Raw genomic sequence first — 21929 nt, 5'->3', positions numbered from 1 at the left:
TGGGGGACCAGGGGGATTCTATTCTGTCCCATGAGAAAATGTATTGCATAATGGGTTAAAATGGTGCATTACTCAGCACACTATCTGTGAAAATGTGGGTAGATGGTCAGACAGTTTGCAATCGGTTTAGTAGAGTGTAGGGTAACTCATGGAAAAAAAAGTACAATAGATGCAAAGATTGCTAGTTATTTCATCAAAACTGAAGCATCGAAATGAAACACCATCAAAACCAAAGCATCGTTTACCAATGCACCAACAGGCTATCTATTACATGTAAAAGTGCTTTTCCATCTAAACCAGTCCATCAAAAATATTAATGGACTGGTTTCAATGGCAATGCACTTTTACTGTAAAAGAGAGCATTTCAATGCCGTTGTTTGTAACGTTAAAACGTCACATGGAGCTGTCCAGTGCTGAAATTTCGGCACTGGCCAGCTCCTTGTAAAGTTTTAATGTGTTTTTCATATATTGGGGGGGATGCTGCCCCCCCGCCGAGCCCCCCAACCACACGCCCACCCCCTACCCTAACCCTAACCCTAATGTAACCCTTAATATAACCCTAGCCCCATCCCAAACCTTAATGTAACCCTTAATCTAACCCTAGCCCCAACCCTAACCCTAACCCTAACCCTAGCCCTAACCCTAACCCTAATGTTACCCTTAATCTAAGTCTTCACCTTCTCCCCCCTAACCAACAGAATTAAAAAAGAAGTGCTTAAACTGTTGCCAATCCTAAACATAGGTGAATCTCAACTTCAAACACCCAGGTTTGCCATCAAGAGGGGAAAATACTTGAAAGACTCCCTGATGCACACCTACAAGGAACCCGTAAATCAAATACAGACAACACTATGGAACCAAGAGAAACCGAGAGGCCATGGCCCCTGTGGCACATGCAGCGCATGTATAAGCACCACAAGAACCAAAGAAATTAATATCGGTTTAAGCTACCCCTGCACACAAAGGGACCTCACTAACTGCAATAGAAAGAATGTAATCTACATTATAACTTGTCCATGTGATCTCTGTTATATAGTGATGACAACACGTCCCATCAGGACTAGGTTGGCGGAACACCGCTCTTGTATTCGGACAAAAAAATTAACAGCACCAATGGTTGAACACTTCATCAGCAAAAATTATGCCCCGGATGACTTTACTTGGTCCATCATTGAAAAAGTAAATATCCCGCTGAGAGGAGGTAATCTGCATGACCTACTATATTGCCGTGAACAACAATGGATATTCAGACTAAAAACAGACACCAGGGGTCTGAACATATCCACTTCCTGGCAAACCCTTGCAACTTTATGAGGATCAACCTGAGAAGGAGTGAACTGTGTATGGCTACCTGATCCATAATGTCATTGCTACTGGAATGGATATGTGACCCTGCCGATATCATAAGCCTTGGCCTAGACTTTAAAATGTATGTTTAAAATGTCTGTACAAGAGGACATCAGCAACCCTGACCCCCATTTATTAATAGCTGCTACAGGATGTTGCCAAATTTGTCAAATATGTTGTTTGTCTGTCCGTCTTACTGCCACATTTGCCTTGTCCTTCATAACGGGCTAAACATGTGTTCAGGATAACAATCTGACCTAAGCCTGACCTCACTGCGTTAGGAACCTTTGGCTTGATACAGACAACTACCCAGTCTGATATTGGTTTACCAATACACATGTTATTTGTGACCTCCAGTACTATAGTACACAACCCAGATCAAGAACAAGGGGTATTGTTGAGGTAGATCTCGATATATAGGTGGATGTATAGGCTGCACACTATCCACTAGGTGTCCTTATTCGAATTGACTGTAGATCGGATAGGACCACAATTTTGGGTGTATATATATATATTTTTTGTACCATACTGAGATGAGGTTGAGGCTTTGTATGATCCGTTTTGAATCTGAAGAACACGTCACAGAATCCCACGGGGTTAGATTTTGTTTGACACCGTAGGCACGGGTTGTTTTTCACCTTCCCCCTGTGCATATTTTGGGACATAAACTACAACTCCCATCTACACACTAGGGGCCCGCAACAAGTGACGCGCGCCACGCACATCACGTGATCTGGCAACAGTATCACGTGATCGGCGTCGCAAGCCTCAACTCCGGGCTTACGCAACTCGACTGTCCATTTTACGGCAGCGGTAACTCGCAGGTTTGCATCCGCTCGCAGCAGATTCCTCTCCTGAGCCTGCACACACCAGAGGTGACCTGGACATCCAGATCCAGATAAGCTCAGGAGCGACATCTGCGGTATCTTGGGCGCATATATGCATATATACATATATATATATATATATATATATATATATATATATATATATATATATATATATATATATATATATATAGACGCTGTGAAGCAGACGACAGTTAACCGTGTCTGCTCTTCCCCATTCAGTGTATTGTTTCCTCAACCACCATCCATGTGAACCAATTATCAGCTCCGAATCATCAGTGAGCATAGCCAGAGGGATATCTGGTCAGTACCACCTGCCTTACTGTGTAGATTTCACTTTACCAGATTTGTTTCATGTGTTTAACATACGATCACCAATCCAATCTACCCAGTGAGAGAATAATTGCATCTCTCATATGTTAACCGCTAGTTGCTAGTTTCTGTATTCACTTGCTTAGGGTATAGCACCCCTCTGTCACCAATTACTGGGTTTGGTACATATGTACTCTACACACCTATCTAACGAGTGTTGCGTTCCTTGTGAACACTGCTCATTAAAAGTAATGAGATATGGTTAAGAAGTTATGTCATGAAATACAGGTACCCGGATTGACTTAAACCATATTATGGTCTACATCTAGGTACCCTAGCTGGAGTTGCAACTCCGCCATCACCCACAGTGGGACCTAAACTCTACAGTCACACGTATAGGACCATTCCCAAGGAGAGAAGACCATCAAGTTGAGGGTAAGATGTTTACGATACCAGGTGACATTTTGAACACAGTGTGCAGCCCCGCCACCACTTACCTTTGTGTTTTGTCTTTCTCTCGTTCTAATTTCCTTTCCCTCATCCACTCCCGTTCTGTACCCCTACAAACAGGTCCCTTTGAACCTAATTAAGCTATATTTAGCCATTCTCAACAACTACAGCGTCATTTTTTTGCAAGCTGTCACAGCCCTGATGAAAGTGGTCTCTACCACTGAAACCGGTCGGCTCATTTGAACACTGTATCTGCACAACATGATGTGATATGCCAAATTACAGTTTGATCTACCTTAAGACAGACAAGGACCGATCAAGGATCTTTACTGTGTACCCAACACACAGGGATGTGGAGAGAAATTCTTTATATTTTTAATATTAAGAAAAGGGAAAAGAAAAAACAAAAAGAAGAAGAAAAAGAAACTGATGCAAGGACCTTTAGTCCGAAATGCACTAAACATTCCCACCAACCAGCAATAACATCAACTAGGTAACAGTGGGTCTTTTTAAGAACAATCTGCCCTCAAGGGAAACCCAATAAAGTCAAACTTGTCCCACATTGAGGACAGCTTTTTTTTATGACGAACCAACAAAGCTTTGCGAAATCATTGTTTTTCAGGGAAAATTATTCCAAACAGAAATACCCAAATCCAAGTGTGAAAACAACCCTTAATCTAAGTCTAGCCCCAACCCTAACCCTAATGTTACCCGTAATCTAACCCTAGCCCCAACCCTAACCCTAGCCCCAACCATACCCTAACCCTAATTTAACCTTTACTCTAACCCTAGCCCCAACTCCAACCCTAACCCTAACATAACCCTTAATCTAACCCTAACCCCAGTTTCGATTATACCATCAAATTATAGTCAATGGAAAGACATTGTGATGGAAATGCTTTTCGATACTTATAATTCAATGGTATACCATTCGATGAAATGGGTTTAGATTAATTGACTAGATCCCGGCCCAAGTCCCCAAAAGTGCAAAAGTATTTCCCAATGCATTGTCATGCCGGTCTCTTCAATACATGCCAGTATAAAAAACATGTTCATGCTGGTAGTACCCATACATTTCCATGCTGGCTCCAGCAACATTTGCTAATATTCCCATATAAGAACATATTCATGTTCGCTTTGAGAGGTTTTTTTTTATAGTATCATTACTGGCACTAGGCACAAAGCTGGCTCTGCCAATATATGCCAATACCCCTATGTGAGAAAATACTCCTGTTGGTTTGCCCATTAAAAGTGACATTTCACAACAAGAAAACATGTCCTGGTTCGAATGAAAGCCAGACTGGACCCATAAGAACACCTATCATCCTTGTGTCATCATAGCTGCTCAGTTAATAGTCATGCTACAGTAAGAAATATACAGGCCGCTACACCAACATGTCAGTATAGCAAGGTAATGCTACTTATCATGCTTGCTTTATCAAAGAAGCCGAGTGATAAACGTCATACCACACAAAGCAATGGCTAGACTGGCTGTAATGACTTGCCAGTATGGCCAGCTAATGACACACATGAACTTGACTTTGCCTGAAAATACAAGTAAATCATGCAAAGTCATAAAAATGCTCTAGTGATCCCCAGTATCCCAGGACCTTACACATACACTCACACATGCAGGCACCCCCTTTCAGCCACCCATACATCTCCTCTCACATTCATTCACCACACAGGCATACACCCACTCATCCAGAACATTCACACACACTATCACATTCATATGCAATCACCCACCAGTCACTAACCCATATACTTTCTCTAATATATGCTTACACTTGCACTCACCAACCCAGAACATTTTCAAACACACATACACACACACACCACATTCCTACTCACTTACCCACCCATAAACTTCACGTCTACGTACACTGCATCTCGATACAGGAACACACCAAGAACATTCAAACACACACTGTCACATTCCTACTCATTCACTCACCACTCACTGACCCATACACCTTTTCTTATGTCCACTCAGACTGCATTCTCGACAGAGACATGTACCCATCCATAACATTGAAACACACTATCACATCCATGCTCATTCACCCAACAGTCACTCACTCATGCACGTTCTCTATCATTCAATCTCACTGCATACTCTACACACGAACACACCCCCCCAGAACATTCAAACACCCACACTATCACATTTAGTCTCATTCACCCACCACTCACTGACCCATAGCACATACGTACATCGGTTAAGCACAGTACACATGCAAAATACACATCACATGTTTTTTAAAAAGCCTTCTTATCTGTTATTCCAGCTTCAGTCTGTCACTCCAGGCCAACCTCGTCTCCACTGAGCTGCTCACAGTCAGGAACCAGGAAGTTGGGAGAGCTTCCTGCTTCCTGTGTATGAAATTTAAGGAAGCCAGAGGAGAAGGGGTTGGAGATGAATGTGGCATGTGACACGTGCCACATGTCACGGTCAGCTCCAAACTTACAGAGCACTTCCTTCTCGCTCTGCAAGCCCCGGTTCAACCTTCACCCTGATGAGTGAAGACTGCCCTTGGGCACCTCCAGACATGGTGTGGCAGGGCCTCCGCACTGCAGGGTCTGAGGGAGCCCACTCTACTCCAGGAGATTACATTTTAAAAAACTTGTTTTGTTTGTTTGTGTTTTTTTACCAGGGTATTAAGGGAGATTGCAGGGGTAGCAAGGGAGGACACAGGGGTCACACCTGTGACTCCTGGTGATCTCCAAATGACATCCATGATAAAAGAGATTATTTGCAAGCAAATACCCAAGCATCTATTATATCCTCCTTGAAAACCATAACCGTGTTTTACTATGCATGTCGAAACTGCGTCTGCTTCAAACCGGTGTTATAAGCCAAAATGGAGTCACGTCATATTACATTTGACGTCTTTGAACATGTAGCATGTAATGAAAATTCACCATTTTAGATTCTGATGGATCTCTATCTTGATTTGCCATTTATAGTTGATAAACCCCAATTCTCCTAGATATTAAATACTGGCACTCGTTGTCATCCATTGTCACCCATAGTATCTATCAATATTGTCAGTCTCATATCATATCACCATATTATCATCAGTCTGTTAGACTCTTCTGGCTGTTTCAATATAACAACAATATCAAACTCATACCAATTGTCAAGATGATATCCATTAATCTGCACTGGAAAAATATTTTAAACATACAAAACATGTTAGATCCCAGTCAGCACTAATTCTTTTTGGTTTCGATGCATCCATTTAACAATCCATTAAAATTATCTCTTTAATAACAGTGAATTCATTTGACCTCCTCTTCTTGGTGAAGTTACCTGGTCTCGGATAACAAACTTTCAATCAATCGTATGTTTTATTTTTTATAAAGTGTACTGCAACAGACGCTTATCGTTCTAAATTTTGATGGTCAATGTATGTTCTGTCCACCTCACTTTGGCTTTCTCATTGTCAATACTACATTAAAGATTCCACGGGTGCATCTCATTCCATAACAATCGTTGAATCAGAAGGGCTTGGGTGATTAAAAACAAATGTTCTCACCTGAGTATGGATTGCAAATTGAATTGCCTTTAATAGCATTAATGGAGTCATGACAAATAATACATGGTCCCATTCCCTGTTCAAACTCCATTGTCTTATTGTCATACATATCTACTTTCACCAACAGATTTGTCACTGTATTACTCTTCTTCTAAGCAAGTGTAGGTAATTCCAGGAACAGTCTAATGTGATTTCTAAACTCAAAATTCCCCAATTTCTGTGCACAATAATCTTTATTTTTGGAGTGAGTAAGTCCTAACAGATACCAGACTAGGTGGATTTGTAACTTTCCTGTCTTGTAGTAGTGATTCTCTAGAGATCTCTAGCACTTCATCCTCAATAACTGAAAACTCTCCTTGTATTTTCTTGCACAAATCTTCATTTTCAAATCTAAGCTTTTTCTTCTAAATTCCGATTGGTCAGAGAAGTTTTGGTCGTATCTCAAAAATTGGCTATAAGGTATGTTTTCCATTGTTCCATGGAGATGAAAACTAGTTGCCAGATATAGACTGCTTCTGTCAGTAGGCTTAGAATTGTAAATTATCACGTGCAAAATAAATAATGTCAAAATAAAGGGTACAAAATAACAAGTGTGCCAAACTAAAGGTTATACAAAATAAGAATTGGCAGATTGGTGTAGGGGCGGGGATGTGGGTGGAGTAACAAGGGAGCTTTTTAGAATGGCCAAAAGGAAAGGGTTGTTGCTGTACAAAGGATTTCACTGAAATGAATAGAATACTTAATTTTCTTTTAATAAGATTCAATTTTAAAGATAGTTATCAGTTTAACTTTCTTTATTTTGTGGTTGATATTAAAATACTAATTGCTGTTTGCTTCAAAATAATACCACGTGAATTAAATCTGAGCTTGCTCCTGCTTGACGAGTAAGTGTTGAATACTGTTTCGGAGCATGATACAAAATAACCTCTAAACACATTTTTTGTAACATGATACATTGTTAATGCTTTGTGTTGCATGATGCAATGTGTACTCTGACCTGTTCATCCATACAAATGTACCGTGCTTTCAACAGAAAAGTACTGTATGTGTAGTGAACATGCACATAACCAAACATTAACCGCTCCAATCAGGAGAGAAATTGTGGGACTGGTTGTCCTGGGTGTTTAACGCGGACATGCCAGACTACAAGTTCCGGAATGCAAAGTTAAATCCAGGCCTGGACTAGTGTCTCACAGATGGAATGCATAATGTTGGTTGTAGGCAGATGCCGAAGTCTTGATCCTTGAAATGGCCAAATCATACTTTCCAGCTTTTGCATTTTTATGAAATGAGTGTCATTCATTTGAGCATTTGTATTAATATTTTATTTATGTTTTTAATTGAGGACCGGGTGATTGGATCAGAAGTGCCCTAACCATGGGTGATTACAAAGATCAGGGCAATCCTGTGAAAGGGTGCTTTAAATTAAGGCAGCAAATCGTGCTGTCCTGCTTTATGCGCTGGTGACGGGGTCCACCTTGTGAGAGGATGGTGAAATAGAACATGCAAAAGGGGCATTACATCCGGACAATGCTTCTGCCACAAAGGGTTAAAGCAGTCTTGTAGAGTTCTGAGCAGGTGGAATAGGGGGGGGTGAGGATCAGGAGGGGGAATGATCTAATGGGTAGATCGAGAGATCCCTTTGGAGAGAGGAGATGTTGTGTGAGAGCGATTGCAAAGTTTTGGATAGTGGTTATGATGTTTATGGTGGCGGTAAGGAGCTACAGCGCTGGGGAGAAAGGAGAGGGAACTAGAGGAAGGTAGCCCAAGTTGGGTTGTGGACAGATTTAGTACAGCTTGGAAGTGGAGTATGTGACATGGAGAGTAGTGGAATGGAGAAGCAGAAAAGGGGAGGGTGAAACTTTGAATAAAAGAGGTTTTAAAGTGAGTGGTGGTGCATAGAAAGCCATTGAGGGTGGGAGCAGCGGGCATTTGTAGGAAAGAAATGTGTGGAAACTTGAAAAGAGTGAGTTGCAAAGTTAATAATGTTGTCAACTCCACCAGAGAAGTAGGTAGGCCCAGATGCGGGTTTCTGCAGTCGTCAAGAAGATGGCTGAGGAGAAAAATGGAAATCAGGGTTTTGGTGAAATGGTAGGTTAGTTGGGGATATCTTTTCCATAAGTTTATTAGCTGTAACCTGTGCACTGTGGCAACCGATTTGATGATGTGCCAGAACTTTGGATCACTGTCAAAGACAACGCCAAATGTGCATGCTCTGGGGGGAGGTGTGAGGAGATCAGGGGGAAAGGTAAGGGAGGAGGCATGCTGTTTTGGGAGCAGTAAGGTATACTACTTCAGTTTTGGAGATGATTAGCATAAGACATTGGAGTGCCATCCAGTAGCAGTGGGACCATTGGATATCTGTGAATCAGAGAAGGGGTTAAGGTCTGAAAGAAAAGACTGAACAGAGGAGATTAGCTTGCCAAGATAGAAGGTGACAATGGCAGTCTTGGAGCAGAGCCGAGGGGATCCACGAGTGGGGGGCCGTGGAATTGGAGGTCAATCCTGGTGAGGGAGTGGTCATAGTATCAGAGGATGGAGAGAGGGTGAGGGCGAGGGTCGTGCCCCAAAGTGTCAAAGGCCATCAAGAGATTGGTGAGTTTACAGATTGAGGATGTTGTTTCATGTAGTTAGCACTGGGGAGGAAGTTTGTGGCATGGGTCAGTGCTGTTTCTATGAAGGGCCTTATCTAAAATCCATATTGGCCTCCAGGTAGTTAGTTATTTTACCAATCACACCCGCTTAGGGGGTGTATAAAGAGGCGATAACGGCATGCCAAGTGGCACGGGCCTCAGCGAGGTCTCAGGGCTATTACCGAACATGAACACCACCCTAAATTGGGGTGATTGCTACTCCAACCCGGGGTTCGTCCGGCGCATGAATAGCTATATATATAGTTGTTTAATGGTGACGGGCTTTGGGCACATTGCACAAGCCCAATCTCCAATTAAAAACCAATCACAAATAGAAAGAATAAAAACAAGATGGCCACCATCATCACAAAGGTACTGAGTCCCTTTTCTATTTCAAAGGCAGCACAGGTGGGACAGAGTGCCAGGACCAGAGCACAAAGTTCCAGTCAGCAAGTATGTGGAGAGGGAGTAAGGAGGATGGGGGTAGTGTTGTGAGGGAGAGTGTGGGAGCGTTGGGTGGCAACAGGGAGGGGCTTGCTGTTGCCTCCCCACAATCAAGATGGTGGCACCCGGGGAAGGCCCTCCAGTGGCTGGAGAAACGCGGTCCTTACACTGTGTGTTCTCTCCTGCATTTTCAGTCACATGATTGGTTGAGCGTCCTCCCACAAGTGCAAATTCCAGATTTTTAGAGTAATGTGCGATGGCAGCTGTGTGGCTTGTGGCCGTCATCAGAGTTTTAAATGGATTATATGGTACCAGCTATTTTGCAGACAGTAAAGATCCCAGAGTCAGGATAGATGCTGAAAGATGGGTGCCAGCATGAAACTGGCACTAGAATTGGTGGATTGGCTGTCTAGAAGCTTGGGCCAGAGTCTAAGAAATTAGCACAAATGAAAGGGGGGCAGAGAATGTACACATATCATTTGTGTCAATTACTGAAATGCTCAGGTCATTTCAGGAGGAGCCTGGCAATAGTGCAAAGAGCCGTTGTTTATCCCCTTATATACATTAGTGTCTGGACCCCGCTTCTACTCTAACAACTGACAGGCTCTCTGCCACCATGTGGTGGCTCGGAGCACATTTCACAGAGATGGGCCCTTAAATGGCCTGTCTCTTTGAAATGATAAAAAAGAAATCCATCCATGTTTTGTGGATGGAATACAAATGTGACAGCCACAGTTTAAACCGCGGCTGTCACACTTCACGGAAAACTCATGACAGGGTCAGAAGTGACAGGTTTTCAGGATGTCCCTCATGAATATTCATGAGAAATAAAATTGCATACATTTAGAATCATTGTATGCACATTCTTCTCATGAATATTAATGATGGGTATCCTGAAAACCCAACATGGATCTGGCCCACGAGGCCTGGAGTTGGACAACCCAGCTTTATAGTGTCAAATGGAGAGGCTTGTTGGCATGGCAGCCAACCACCCATCCCCTCTTGACAGACGACATTACAACTGTAGGTAATTGCTCTGCCAGTATAATGAAACCGATCATTCATGCAGTTCAGAAATGTTGCAAATAACCAATGTTCCTTTGCTGTCTGTGCAAATGCACCTTCCAGTCTCATCAGTAACACTAGCTTCTGACAAGCGTGTGTTGCATGTGCGCGCGTGTGTGTGTGTGTGTGTGTGTGTTGCATGTGCTTGGTAACACCACTCTGTCAGTTGACGTCCTCAATGAAGGCGAGGCAAAGGTGTTCACAGCCATTCTCCTCCAGTTCAAATTTCCAATCACCACTGACCTGCCAACTGATGTACCTCTTAGTTGGCGTGGGAACTACACTGCATACATGCTCACTAACTCCCAACCCACATGTTGTCTTGGCATGTCAAGTAGGGAACAAGGTATGATATTGCATTGCTTACGGGAAGTTGCTAGCTTCTCAATTCTTGCCACCAACCTTTTAAAACCTTTGACAGACAATATTCCCTGAATTGGCAGTTTTACAAATGCATACACAGCCTCCCGTGAATAATTTTTTTGGTGTGTACGTGGAAGTGGGTATGTGCTTTCTGTGCCTCGGGACCAGGGGTCAAGTCCTAAAAATTAAAGTGGGGGGACTCATCAACAAATGCAATGGGATGTGACGTCGCCAGAAATTAGCAAATCAAGATGAAATATGCTCTTTTCATTAAATTGGCTCTGCATAGCCACCCAAATTTAACAGGACAAATTGGATTTGCCTTTCATAAAGTCAACACACACACAAAACCAAGAGAGGATATTTTCCTCTAATAGTGTTTTTGAAAAAGTTAAAAGGTGTGCATGTTTTAAATTCCAAGAACCAATACAAATGTTTTCCTTGGGGCTTGCACTATCAAAATGGGACTTTTCACCTTTAGTTGTTTTCTATTTTTTATCACGTTATATAGTGCAGTGGTGTAGTGTCTGGCCTGCACACCTGACGACTGTGGTTCGATCCCCGAGATCGGCTTTAATACATGAATACAAAGAAGGCATTAATTTTTCTCATTTTAGCTAGGGGGGACTGAGTTCACCCTCTAAAAAAAGTGGGGGGACTCCGTCCACGCGTGTACCCTCGACTTGAGCCCTGCTCGGGACTAAAGCTGCACTTCACTGACGACACTAAACATCTCTTGTGTAGTTGTATTCTCATGCAAACAGCACCTGCCTGAAAAGGTCAGACTGGTTTGCTCCCATTGGTGGAACAAGACTGATTTACATTCAGGTGGTAGCCCTCTGCGATGGCACAACTGAGCTAAAAAAATGATGAAATGGAATTCGACCAGACCAATGCCAGTGCTTACGATTTATTCAAAGCTTTCCAATCATCGCTTTTTAGTGGTCTTTATTGAAGCAGGCAGTTCTCGTTCCATTTCAGAGCACACATCATGCAAACACAGCACTCTGTGGTGAAGGTTTCATCCAAAGTTACAGGAAATAATGTAATAAATGAGAGGAAAAACAGCTGAGGCTTTATTCTAGCCTCACAGAGCTGGGGCGCCTCCTTTCCCCAAAGTATAAGTAAAACATCATTCCACTTCAGAAAGACTTAAATCTCCTTTTTTAAGTCCAGGGTTAGTGTCTCTCTCATGCTATGTAATATATATATATATAAATATTCAATGAAGAAACTTTATGGTTAAGCTGCACTAATAAAAACCTATGAAATTCAATGAAAACATGTTGTTAAAGGGACGTTATGGTTAAGTTGCACTAATGAAAACCTATGAAATTTAATGAAAAAACTTTGTTAAGGGGACAATCATGGTTAAGTTGCACTAATAAAAACCTCTGAAAGTCAATAAAAAACCTTTGTTAAAGGGACGTTATGGTTACAAGTAAAACCTAAAAAACCCTGAAATTCGCCAGTTATGGTAAGCTAAGCAACCATGACTCGTGCCACCACCGTTCACTGCTAAGACTAACACCCAGGCCATCAAAGATGACATCACAAATGTCCCCCCCACGACCAAACCTCACCAAACTTTGCAATTCAGAGTGTGCCATATAATTTTTTTGCAAAGTTTGGTGAGGATTCGTCCAGGGGGAGTGAAGTTACAAGCCACCCAAAAAGTGTTCTTCCTATGGGTTTAGCAACTTAACCATAACTACACGGCCGCTACAGCAGGCCATATATATATATATAAATATATATATATATATATATATAAATATACACACCACACACACACAAATAAATGTTCTCCAAAACACGGTGCTCAACCTACAAAGCAGGTCCTACGGTGGGTATGATAGGACAACTCCATCTATTAAAATGGTGTGTATATTTTGTTGTCTCATCTCACCAATGCTGCCATTGCAGCAAGGGTTTGTGAGAGAGACATATGGTTACTATATATATCTTTATATGTATATTCAGTGCAAAAAACATTAGTTAAGAGAGAGTTAAGGGGATCAGATCTAAAATAATAAAATCCCTGAAACTAAGCACTACGAATTTCTAGCAAGTCCACCTTAACCATGCGCCCCCTGTTGCACAGCATATGACCACAATAAAGATATCACTGATGACACAACTGATGAGATTACTAGTTACAGCAAACATGGCATCAGTGATACCATCACTGATGGTGTCACTACTGACATTGTAGAGAGGCAGATGTACACATCATCTCTGGTGTCCGCCCCCTCACCTACGTGAAACTGGAATAGCAGCAAGAAAGCACTGTGGGTGACACCAGGGAACATCCCAATACCGCATCGAAGATAAGAGGGACGTTATGCACTCAGACAACCGGATCGAATGAACCATTGCACTGACGTGGCAGAAGGATTTCTGCATACACCCTTGAACATGGAAGAGCTGTAAGAGACATCAGACCAGAGCATAGTGACGTCATATAGAGAAGATACAAGGACTAACTGAAAATATATGCAAATATTTGACAAATAAAGATGTAACTGAGGTAATAAGAGAAACATGTATGAAGAGACAAAGAAATCACATTCATTGAGAAGGTAAGTGAGGAGACGAGAAAAAGATTGACGTCAGACTCGTATAAAGAATGACCAAACTACCTCAGAGACGGACCACAGATGCAGAGCTGAAAGATGCTGGAAAACCGCTTTGTTTGAGGAACAAAGAAGTCTATTGGCCTGGGATCAAGGAGGCCACATCAAGGAATAATTGCAAGGCATAAGGGGCGTCAAGGAGGATAGGCTATGTACTCATGACAATATTTCCTTTTAGATTAAGCACAGAATAAAACATCTGCAAGTGTCAAGTATTGAACTATTAAAGAGAGATGGAACAACCAAGTCGCCAGAGGGCAAGAGGAGTAATAGCACTGAGTATAAATTAATTAAATATCATCAAATAAAAGGACAAAATTGATAAAATCGTGGTCTCCTCACATGTGACTCTAGGCTCTAACTGAAGTTAGAGATGTACTTACACTCCCTTAAAAGTCCCAGAGAAGAGCAAGGTCAATTACAATGAAGAAGCCTTGGCTCAGGACTTATCTGATGAGAGATGTTAAGCTAATTGACCAAGTGGGTAGTAGTGTGACATTGTTCCCTGCAACAGTGTTTCTTTTGCTGACGTGCTGCTAACGATCTGAAATTCCAAGGTTAGGAGAGAATGCAAACCAATTATGATGGCATGTGTAGCAGTGTACTATACAATGTTGCAGAAGTCAATATGCTGCTGTTATTTTGCTATTAATCTGTATTATACATATTTAGAGGTAGTTTGAGGCGTGCCTATTAGATAAGGGGCAGCCAATTATGTTACTAACACTTAAACTATATATATATATATATATATATATATATATATATATATATATATATATATATATATATATTATAACTAAAGTACATCGAAGTATGAAACTTTCGTATAATCAAAATATCACCAGGAGTGTGTGAGCTGCAGTTTGTTTGTCCTGAACTGATAATAAAGTAGTACTTTGCCATATTCTTTGAGTCTGTCTGGTTATTTGGGTCTGAGATAGTATATTGTTAATTCCATCTGGCACTTGGAACGCTCTAGGTGCTACTGCACATTTTGGTAGCAGAGGATGGTTCTGATCCAGTCTCCTGGGCCTAGACCTAGACTCGATGCTTGATATCCTCTACCATCAGCCAGAAGATCACAGAGTTTCCTGTGAAGAGAGGAGAAAAAGACATACGTGTTCCGATAAGGCGGTCCACAGGTTCCCCTTTGATGGAATTCCTGTCCAATCCACTCAAGTGCCCTGTGAACAGACAGCAAAGTGGTTGATTGGGGAAGAGATGATACCGAGGGACTTGAGCCGAGCAACGGGTGTAAGTAGAGCATCAAAAGTGGCAAATAAAGGGGTGGGATTGTATTGTAAGTGGACATACAGACAGTAAAAGGTTTTTTGGGGGTTAAAAGAGAGAGAGAGCAATAGCTCGATTCCTGGTTCCAAGGGGACGGACGGACATGCATTTAACTCTGAGTATGAGTATTTCATAGGTATTCCTGAGGCAAGGCTGACATGAAGAATGCCTGTCAAACTCCAACATGGCGGTAATCGTGAGATGAGATGCATTTACTAAAGACAGTAAAGGAAGGTGATCACAGAGAATTAAAAGTGCACATTTGTAAGGGCATAACACTTTCATGTTGTTTAAATTAGGAGACATAAAACAATATTAAGAACCAGCTGGTTACCAGATTCTAGTATCAAGAGATTGTCATCAGAGGAGGATACAAATGTAATTGTGCTTGTTCCCCCCTTCTTACTCAAATATATGTGTTGCCTCTCATTAAGGAGCATAGCTTGGCATGGTGAGTCCATGTCACCTGAACACGTGTTCTCCACTGCTGGACACTCATATTCATATCTTTGCAGTGTGGTGATTCGATTCGTTTTCCTTTCAACTGGATTAAGACACCAGAAAATAAAGATATTACAAAGTGCCCCCAGTGGTATTGCATGGAGTAACTTTTGATTGCCCCAAAACATCCCACATGCAGAACTTGGAGCCTAGCCACCTGCTAAAAGACCATACATGTATGTCTATTCACCCTTCTTCATATATTATGGCTTCCTCTGACCATGTACCCCTGATCCACTAGATCCTACTTCTGCTGAAAGTCCCAGACTCTTGTTTAAGCATGAAAATAGGCCCTTTTAGACCAATATAAACCCTCAACCCTCCATTCTGGCATGATAGTGTCACTTAGCAGCATTTATATCACTGTCCAAGGTTGTGGGCCAGTTTAAGAATGTTTAGTTTCACAAAGAGGTGTGAACCTTCTTATACAAATCAGTATTAAGCCTGTGACTGCATAATGAGCGGAAGGTGGATATGGATAGGGCAGCTATTGTCTGCTAATGCAAAGGTGCTCTGCTCTAGCATGAGGGAGATTATGAGATTGAACCTGCTGCCCCTCTTCTCCATCCTTGCCCCGGAACATTGCCCAGCTTGCCCGCACATAGAACCGGCCCGGGAAATATGACACATGCTCCTCTACATGGAACGTTTTGTTAAGTGACTTCAATTCAGCACTCCAACTAAGTCAATGCCTAGTCTGGGATGCCCAAGGGAAGCCCTTATTTATATATTTTTATGACAAGTTCATGGATCTGGATGATAAACCCTTGTGGAACGCTACTCTCTTTAAATCCCCCTGACCTCACTGAGCCAAGAAGTAGGTTTGTTTTGCAAATTAAAAGATTTATTTGAAAAATTAAACAATATTTATCACACTTTTATGAATAAATTAATATTTGATAGCACACTTTTGAATATAATGTCGATCAACAATGGGTAATGTAACAATTGCAAACTCTTTTCAATCAGTGAGGAGTTAGTATAGAAAGGATAAGGTAGCAGAGAATACTTTTATGGTTTCAAGGAAAAGCAATGATGGAAAGAATGCTGCACAGAAATAAACTGATATGGTTTCAACAAGAGATAATATGATTACTTTTTCTTTTGACAATTCACTCCCACCCCCATGCAATATAAGGAGATGGAAGGTGAGCACACAGTTTTCAGGAATACAATCAAATGCAATACAAATTCCAGTTCCCCCCTAGCAAGCTTAGAGCAACTGGTATTCTTTTAAACAGTCAAAATACTTTAAAATGTGATTTGCAATGAAGTGAAAAATATGCTAAAAATGATTTTAATTCCCTATAGGAGATTCAGGGTAGGTGACAGCTACTTAAGATTGGTTCAGGTGAACACTCTCAGTGATTCATGAATGATTATCAGGTTGAAAACGGAGTTCAGCAGTTGAAGCAAAAGACAGCTATTTTTGACAGGTAAAGACGTTGAGTCAAATTGCAATTCGCGGCACTTTTTCCGAGTGCGTCGAGCGAGATTACAGAAAAACTATAAGGAGCTTGTTAGAAAGCTTAGATTCTTAGCTTTAAAATGAAAGTTAAATCTCGCTCTTAGGACATGCGGTTCAAAAGATACGGACGTTTTAGTGGAGGTAGATTCTCAGAAATAAGTACGATTCAAATGACAAATGACACTTTCACAGGTTTGAAATCACAGAATGGACATACAATTTCTGTGCAGTTCTAAATACGTGGAAATGGTTGGGATGAGATTATTTTTGACTAAGAGATTGGTTCTGCACAGTTCTGGCTGGATACTCACACTATAAATTTGAAATAGGCCGTCAAGATCTGGTCAACAGGTTTAGACTGGACTTCTAGCGGGTGGTTCTGAAGTCACAGCTATCTGGGTCGGCTCTGCTCTGCTGGTCTGGATCTCTGGTTCTGGCAAAAGTTCTTGGCTAGAATCAAACAGCACAGCCCGGCTCTTTTTTTCTGATGTGCGCCTTGGTAAATCAGTTTGCAGAATTGTAAGGCCAGCTGAGAATACTTTTAGCTTGCAGTAGGCCTTCTGCTTCAACGTTCTGGAGTCTGGAGTCTGGTTTTCTAAGTTCTGGTCTCTAGATAGTGCCTGAATTTGGATGTCGTCCGTCAAAGTGCTTCGCAAGAAAGTGGAAAGTGAATGTCCCTACCTGGGTCTCAGTGGCTCTTTTTATGTCTTTTGAAAATGGGTGGGAAGGCTGACTTTCTATGCCCAACCCTCTGAGGGTTCTGATAGGCTAGAGGATTCTCTGTCGCCTGACTGGGGAACTGAATTGTGAGTCATGCTGTGTCATCAGGCATCATTTTTATGGCATCCAGAAAGAACACTCCCCTTGTCACTTTGCATACAAATCTATTTTTGATTCCAATGCATATTTATCTATGTACAATTTTTCTCTAATATTATATATCCTATTAACATATTTTCTGTAGCGCCAAACCATCCAATCCCTGTCTTTGTAAGATGTTGTGTTCACATCTGACAGAATTCTGCCCTTTTCATACAGAACACAATCTCTAAACCTTTCCAGAATTTACACAAATGTGCGCAAGGAATATGGGCATCAGATGATGAAGTATCAGATTTTTAACATACAGACATTTGGAGTAATACCCTATTTTCCGCTACTACCCCCCAGAACATACCACAGAGTCCTAACATCTCTTAAAATGTGCACAGAAAAATCACAGGAATAATGATATTATTGATATAATTTTGACAATTTTGTACTATGAATTATCCATCTTTTCAAATTTATGCTCTGGCCCAGAGGGGTGTGGTTTCCCAAAGCACATGGGGAATTTCTGGTTTGTCCACTTCCTCCAAGCTCAGCTGGCTCACAGAGGCAGTGTCCCTCCCATTTCCTTCCAAGAGGAAGCCATTTACGACCCCCTGATTTAGCAATTGCTTGGAGCAAAGGGAAGTTCATTGTTCTGTTCCCCGACAGTCCCAGGTACCCCTCCCCTGATTCAATCAGAAAGGTGTAATCTCCTTTTGGTGGGGCAGCAGGAGGCAGGCCAGGCCTGTGAATACAGTTGCTGGGCAAGTTTCAACGCCTGTCGGGGGTAGTTGTCAGGCAGAATTCAGTCCCTTTAAGCCAGGCTTCAGCCAAAGGTCACCTTTGTTCCCATTTTTCTTCATTCAAATCAAACTTACAATTTTAACACATGCAGCTAGAACGCTAATTCTAAATTCAAAACTATGACATTTAAACTGTTGAAACCTATGTGACACTCAAAAGTAGGTCACTCATTTATTTTAAACATTTCGATTTTAGTGGCTTTAAATCCCATTTCACTTAAGCTGCTGACATCAACAGCCCAGCCAGTTTTGTTATGAATATTATTTTAGGCTCTTCATCTTTCCAGATTTGGTATGCACACAAGACTTCCTTCTACCAGACGTCTGCTGGTGTTCAGTAAGATTTTTGAATATCTTGCAATGTTTGAAATAGGCATTTTGAGCTTGCATTCAGAGAAACAAAGGTGATTTCAAAGCACTTTTTGAGCTAACAGGCACTGCTATTTTTCCTTTGGCACCACGTTTCACTCATGGTGCTTCTGGCCCATTACGCTCGCACTGGTGGGTGGCAGGTCATGCGACCATTTTGGTGTACGCAAAAACTGCACGGTTTTCCTGGATTCTGGCGCAAATGTGGGCTTTTCGGCCATCTTGGATTTTCTAAACCCACAGCACCAAATGTTGCAGCATAATAACTCGAACGGGGTCAATACACCTGACAAGCCCCCCGGCCGACTGCGCTTTGATTTCCAGTCGAGGGGGAGTCGGGTGCAAAGGATGTTTTGATCCACGCGCTGGGATGTCCGCATCATCTTCTTCTGATTCCGCAGATGGCACAGTTCAGCATCTTTTCCTCCATCAGGGTGGATCGGTCGGTTCTCCTCACTTGTCCTAATGGGAGTTTCGGGCGGTACCTCGGGCCCCTCAGATCTTTGCCAATCTCCATGGTTTATCTCTCCTAGGATGACAAAGCAAAGCGGCAGAAACATATTCGTAGACATTTCCCCACCACTATTAATGGTGGGGCGAACATATACATTTTATACATCAGGAGACATTTGCATTCAAGAATCATAGAATTGTATAGGCTATATGTGGAATATTTTAGGGTTGGACTTGTATTAATCTGGAGCTGCCCCGTCTGGGATTGCAGAGGACTCCTCCAGTTGCTGCAAAGTGTCCCTGGGATGGCAACACTTTAGCTGATTTATATGGACCCACTTGTCTTCCCCTTCCGCCAAACTACCCTTGGGGATGTGGATCTTGTAGGCGACTGGGGAGATCTTGTCTACAATTTCAAAAGGTCCCTTCAATGAAGGCAGAAATTTCCGCTGTTTGGACCGGTTCTGTTGGAAATTGTATAGATAGACCCGGTCTCCCACATTGTATTCTTTTCAAGTAGTCTTCAAATCATAATGAGTCTTCATGCTATCGGCTGATCTTTCTAGGTTTCGCTGAGCATAGACAAAAGCTTGTTGGAGGTGTTTCCTTAAATTTTCAACATACTCATGAGTTGTGGAGGCATTGATCAATGTCTGCTCTTGGGTCCTGTAATGCAGATGCTGGGGAAGCACCATCCTGCGTCCAGTCATCAGCTCAAACAGTGATATTTTGGTTGCAGATGAAGGGGTAGATCTGATGGCCATTAGGACAAGAGGTAATCGGATATCCCAACTTGGCCCAGAATCTGCCAAAAACTTTTTAAAGATGCTCACAATGGTTTGGTTGTAACGTTCTACTGCACCAGAAGAGGCTGGACCTAAGCAATGTGTAGCTTCCTTTTAACCCCTAGTATCTCCCACATCTTTGTCATTACTTCACTGGTGAAATGGCTACCTCTGTTGGACTCAATCCTTTGGGGTAGACCAAAACGGGAAAAGATCTGGTTGATCATCAGGGCAGTGGCTGTTTCTGCCTTGCAGTTTGGGGCCGGGAGACATTCCACCCATTTAGTAAATAAGCATGTCACCGTCAACATGTACTTATTCCCCCTAGAGGAGTGAATCACGGGCCCTATGTAGTCGACTTGCAAATCTGACCATGGCAGTGTCATCCCCCTCTTTTGGAGAGGCGCACGGTGTGTGAGGGATGTTGGCTGAATTGTGCCCACACAAGACACCCCTTCAAGTATTGGCCGAGGTCCTGCCCCATGTGTGGCCAGTATGCAACCTCTCTTAAGACCTCAAGTGTTGTATGAAACCCCCTATGACCGGCGGTGGCCGTATCATGGGCATGACTTAACATCAGGCTTCGGAATGAGGTAGGAACCACCCACTGATCATGGCCAGCTTGGTATTTCCTTACCAACAAACCGTCTTGGATTCTGAACATTTTTGGACATTTCATCAACACTCTAAGGTCCTCTTTCCCAATGTAATCGGTATCCGTCAGGGGAAAGTTCTCAGGGTCCTCAATGTGTTGGTAAAACTTACCAATTATTGGATCCCCCTTCTGAGCCGTAATCAAATCAGCTTCTGGGATCTCCTTACTGCATTGTTCAGTTGAAAGATCATTGTGAGCATTTGTCTGGGACCTAGTGATAGCAGTGACCTGGAATTCCCCCAACAGGGACTCAATCTCTATTAGATTCCCCTGGATGGCTGGCCCCGGTTTTGGCCAGCTGATCAGCTAAGTCATTTCCAGTTTTCTCGGGTCCCTCTACTTTGGAATGACCCTTGATCTTTTTCCAGTAGACGGTCATCCCATTCGAGGTGACCAGATCATCAATATTTTGGATTAACTTCCCATGTTTCAAGGGTTTGTTATTAGCATGGAATTCCCCCAACAGGGACTCAATCTCTATTAGATTCCCCTGGATGGCTGGCCCCGGTTTTGGCCAGCTGATCAGCTAAGTCATTTCCAGTTTTCTCGGGTCCCTCTACTTTGGAATGACCCTTGATCTTTTTCCAGTAGACGGTCATCCCATTCGAGGTGACCAGATCATCAATATTTTGGATTAACTTCCCATGTTTCAAGGGTTTGTTATTAGCACATAACATGCCTCTGGTTTTCCAATTAACCAGGTGCTCCACGAACCCGTTCCGTACATAATCTGAATCTGTGATTATGACCAGTTCATGGAGTTGATGTTGGACAGCAGTGAGGATGGCCTGATGCACAGCCATCAACTCTGCCACCTGACTACTTCGGGGACCAATTTTGTACCCAGCAGAGGGTTCTGGGGACTCATTCCCCCATGCATTCCCTACGCCGGCCACTAGTTCTTTTTCCCCGTTGTTGTCAACATGGTAAGAGCATCCATCCACATATACAGTGGGCATTCCCTCACACTTGTCGTCTTCAAATACTTTGTGTGGGGAATTAAGGTATGCCTCCATGTTGTCCTTGATTTTTAGACTTTCGTCCTCGAGACAGTTTTCTCTGGCACAATCATGCAAGTCAGCCAGAACTTGCGCGAGGAGACTCTTCTTGTTTTGGCCATATCTGACCTCCACAGGTTAGCCTTGCATTGAC

The sequence above is a fragment of the Ambystoma mexicanum genome, chromosome 10 (genome assembly GCF_040938575.1).
Source record: "Ambystoma mexicanum isolate Mex_15411 chromosome 10, UKY_AmexF1_1, whole genome shotgun sequence".
In the NCBI taxonomy this organism is placed as follows: Eukaryota; Metazoa; Chordata; class Amphibia; order Caudata; family Ambystomatidae; genus Ambystoma; species Ambystoma mexicanum.
This window is presented reverse-complemented; position numbering follows the sequence as displayed.